This window comes from Buceros rhinoceros, unplaced genomic scaffold (assembly GCF_000710305.1).
Source record: "Buceros rhinoceros silvestris isolate BGI_N320 unplaced genomic scaffold, ASM71030v1 scaffold22061, whole genome shotgun sequence".
Classification (NCBI taxonomy): domain Eukaryota; kingdom Metazoa; phylum Chordata; class Aves; order Bucerotiformes; family Bucerotidae; genus Buceros; species Buceros rhinoceros.
Genome location: NW_010392796.1, coordinates 5,855 through 10,761, shown reverse-complemented (window position 1 = coordinate 10,761; position 4,907 = coordinate 5,855).

The window sequence follows — 4,907 nt, the reverse complement described above, 5'->3', positions numbered from 1 at the left end:
CCCGAAGCTCAGCCACCCCATTGCCCATCTCCACAGGGCCTTTTTTCCACCTCCCTAATTCTCGGCCTGCTGGGAGATGAACCTGCGATGGCCTTAAAGTGGGTTAAAAGGCTTCAAGTCATTATTTTTTAAAAGCAGCCACGTGCGGGCAGAGCTGGGAGCCCAGGACACGGCGCGGATCATGGCTTTTCTTAGCTTAGGTTTTGCTGAATAATAATAAAAAAATTATATTCCTGGGGAAAAGAGAAGGTTGATGGCAAACGCTGCAGCCTCGCGATGACGCAGACCTGGAGCAGCACCCGCCTGCCCCTTGCAGCAGGTCAAATCCTGACCCCGGGAAACACGCTGGAAGCTTCTCTCCGCCCGCGCGTGGACACTCTGTACTGGTAGCGGTACATATGTACATGTATATCTCTGTCTATAGCTGTATGAAATTAAAGTTATTCCATCCCGCCCACCGCTACAGCAGCCCCAACGACTCGCTATGAGATGGAGTCTGGGCTCTGGCTGGATCTGCCGGCTCCGCAGCACCGCCGGGACCTTGCAAAGTGGCTTCAGCCAGTACCTGCAGCTCCGGCCCGTGCGGTTTTGGGCTTTTGATGGCACTTCTGTGTAAGGACTGTGCTTTCTAGAAAAAATAAATATAACACAATAAGAGGCAGGAAGCGGTTTCCTTTGCCTCTCGGGCACTGAAAACCAGCAGGGTCCCACTCAGGGCAGCATTTTGGGGGGTGTTGGGAAAGGAACCACCTCTAAATTCAAGTTTTAAATGCTCTCCTGTGCTGGGCCTTTGTAAGAGCCCAAGCCCCTTTCCTGAGGTCCTTCTGCAGGCTTCGCCCCACACGGGCAGCATTCGAGGCGTCCCTGTGCTGCTGGTTGTGGAGATACGGTTTTATTTTAACAGCCCAGCAGCTCCAACTCCGGCCCAAATTACGTTGGTAATTTAAATGCAAATGACGATTGAGTGAAAAAGCAGCAGGAAGGGGTGTCAGAGCCCAAAACTCTGCTCCTGCTTAATGAGACTTCGGATTTTGAGGTATTTATCACTCCTGCCAGGGCACTTTGCGAGGGTTTTGGGAGTCACCAAAGAAGGGGAAGAGTGTGAAGAGCACGAGGCAGGTGCAAACGCCTCGTTGCAGCCTGGAGGTGGTTTCTAGTGGGGGCATCGCTGCCCTGGCACCGCTCCCACACCCCTCTCCATCACCCAGCGCCCCTGGAAAGGCAATCCAGGCACTGACTCCAGCGACTTCCCAGCCCAGTTAAACCAGCAGCCAGCGACGTGTCCAGCACCTACACGCTGGTCCCAGACTGAACCACTTTTGCTGCTGCAGAAAATGCTCTTTTTTCATTTTTTTAAAAATCAATCCACCAAATAACGAACACAACGTAAGGGGCTTTATTCCTCCACGTGTGATTAATTACGGAGCCGCCGATTCCTTTGTCTGCACCGCAGGTTGGGCTGACTTTGTAATGGCATTATTATGCGTATGGAAATGAGTAAATCTGGCTTTGCTGGCGATAGCTCCCCTCCTCCTCGCTCCGGAGCAGCCTGCGGTGGGTTCAGACTCTTCAGCCCTGAAGAGACGCTTCTTGACTTGCAATTCATCATTTGGAGAAAAAAAAGTCTCCCACTATGAATAATAACGAGGGTTTGGGTTTTTTTAATCCCCTCCTCTCACAGTTAGGAATTCAGCTGCGCTTGCGGGACTGGGAGGAACATGCAGAGCCCAGGGACTGGCCGGGGGGGTGGTTGGGGTCCCATGGCTGCACCAGGGCTCCCATTCCCCAGTTTCCCGGGGTGTGCTGAGCTGGGGCGTGGGGGGGTTTCTCTCTTTTCACCCTGTTAGAGGAGATGAACCAGGACTTCAGCAGTTTTGGAAGGGGACAGAGCTCCATATCCAACCCAATTCCCATTCCCAAGAGACCCAACATGTTCCTCTCTCTGCCCCATTGCACACGCCGGTTATACTGGGATATATTGGCCAAGTTCCCAGCCTTAATGACAGGACTTGGGGAGGCGAGACTGCCCAGTGCGATGACCGAACTCACTCCTCTTGCAGAACCTTCATTAAAGCCCGGCACAACCCAACACGCCGCAGCAGCCTGGTTAATCAGCCCAGGGAAAACCACACGGCCCATAATTAAAGCTTGTTTCCTCTTGGAGACAGGAAAAGGAGGACAAGAAATCAGCTCAGCATCCCCCAAACCCTCTTGAACATGCAATTCCCTCGCAGCACATCCTGCACAGGTAGGTTTGTTTTGCATCCAAAAAGCAACGTGTTAAAAATCAAGAAGAAAACCCACCCCAGCCATGGCTCAAACAGCGCAAAGTGCTTTTATTCTGAGACAAAAGAGCCTCACACCACCAGAGCTCATCCTCCACGGATGGGAATAGCCCCAAATGCCACGTCCCCCTCTTTTGTCTGTAAATTAAAAGCCTTTTATGCACTTCGAATAGCAACAGATGGGGACCAGGGGTGCAGGGTGGGAGCCGCTGACCAGGGACCCCCCAGCAATGGGAAAGGGTCTGGCTGTGGGAAAACCTCCACCGTGCACCGGGGCCGGACCCTGGCACAGCCGAGGATCCACCCCCCCAGCCCACCACAGGACCCGGATTCCTCATCGTCATGCCCCAGCCGCCACCGCCTCGCTCCGCTGGTGCAAAACCTCATTAATGAGACATTTCCCTTTCCTCAATTAAGCTGTTTTCCTTCACCCACCCTCTCCCCTCCAGTGCGGGGGCTCATCGTTCCCCCAATTTCCAGCAACTTCCCATTGAAGTGTCACTCCAGCTCCCAAGACAACAGGCTGATTCATCAGCTCAGAATATTTTAAACCCTATTGTTCTCCCAGCCCCGTTTCCCCCCTTTTCTTGAAAACACCGACGAGCTCCCACCTCACGAGGGGATGTTTTCCGCTTCGCAGGAGCAGGACGAGCCCCTCGAGGATGGGTGGATGGGAACGATCCCATCCCATTTGGGGATCACCGGGGTTTTGTTCCCAGCTGCTGGAGACACAGGAGTGTATTGTATCGGCTCCTGGCAGGATCTAGCCCTTGGGGGTGACCGCGCAGGACAGTACCACCAGCCCGGTCCTGCTTGTGCCACAAGAAATTGCCCAGACCTGGAGGATGGATGCAAAAACCTGCCTGTGCTAAGGGCATGGGAGCAACTGGGAGCACTGGGATGGGGGCTCCTGGCTCACACTGCAGGAAATTTGGGAAGGAGGTGGAGGTTGGGCAGAACCAGCATGAGCCGATCTCTCTGTAAGGGTGTCCCTGTCCCACGTTGGTGTGACCCAGAATGGACAAAGCAGCCCCTGGCCAAGGCGCTGGGTGAGTCTTTGCTCTGAGGTTATCGGCCGCGCTGGGGAAGTGGAGTCCAGCCACGGGCTCACCAGCAGCCATGGCGATATGGGATGAGTGAGCAGGAGGCAGAAGTGGGACGAGGAATCCTCTCCATCCACCCAGCCCTTTGCCGGAAGGTGCTGCACCCCGTGGGGACTCCCTGGTTTGGAGGATGGAGCTTCTCAGTGCAGCCAGTCCAGGCTGCCGGGGGCAAAGCCTCCCCAGGTACCAGCTTGGCCCCTTGCACCAGCTTCTCCTGGAGCAGTTTTACATCACGAAACTCTTCCCTGTCCAACAGGAGGGATGAAGAAGAGCTGCCCCAGACCAATGGGAAGAGAGAAGCTGGGAGCAGAGCTGGATCTGTTGGGGACACCAGCCCCAGAGACCAGCAGCCAAAGGAGTGATGAGGAGGGGAGAGGCAAACCGCAGCCAGCCCTGGGTCTGCACAGCAAAACACTTCGTTGCCAGGGGGGCAGTTGCTGGGACATGGTCCCTTGCCAAGGCTGGTCGGGTCCCTCAGGTGGCGTGATTTAACTGGTGACAGCCGCTGAGAGCACCCAGCCTGGGGCGGGGACACCAAGACACCTTCCAGCCATGGCCGCGGGCTTTGCTGCATCTCTGGAGGGTGCGTTACTCCAGGAACAGGGGCGGGAGGCTTCCACGGGGACCATCCCTTTTCCTCAGCCCACTTCGCCCGGTCCAGCAGTCCCCAGCATTCTCCTGCTGCCACCCCGCGGCTACGTCCCACACCACACACGGGTGCTGCGTCCAGGCTGGGACCACAGCAGCACCCAAGGGTGGCCGCACACCCAGACACAGCGGGCACCCATCTCGCGTGGCAGTTCGGGGACAGGAGGGGGCAGTTTATGGAGAGAGGTGGCAGGAGGAGCCACAGGCAACCCCAGACGTGACCCTGGAGCAGGGAGGGCAAACCCCAGCATTTATAAAAACTCAATTTATTCCAAATGTTAAAAGATAAGTTTTTTTTAAACTCTCTTCAACTTAATCAACCAAAATACATCTTCTTTTAAAAAAGAGAACAACAACAACAACCAGCAACACTCTGACCCACTGCCCAAGTCCTGCACACACCCCACACTTCCCCTATTGCTATAAATTAACATTTCAAACTTTATTTCAAACATTTCAGACTGGACCATTCTCAGTCCAGGCCCCTGGAGAGAGAAGATGGGGCTGGCCGGGTGCAGGGAGCGACACCAGCTGGACTGGAGCGATGGGGAGGAGGCAGTCCCTTGTCTGCGTTTTGACTGTCTTCTCCACGAGGCCCTAAGAGCAATAAAGATCTTCCCTCAGCAAAGGTAAAACCATTAAAATAACCAAGTCTCCACCCACGGGATGGATTTTGTCGGGTTTCCGAATGGGGAAAGAGCGAGAGCGGCTGGGACTGCCAAAAGCTGCGCTGGAGGCAGCAGGGAGTGGGGGAAGCTGCTCCCAGCCTTGCTGCCCAGGGGATTGTGGCTCTGATCTGGAACTGGTGGTGGCTGGGAGGCAGGAGCTCCCCTTTTCCAGCAGCGTGTCCCCTCGCAGGCTCCCCGCCGCC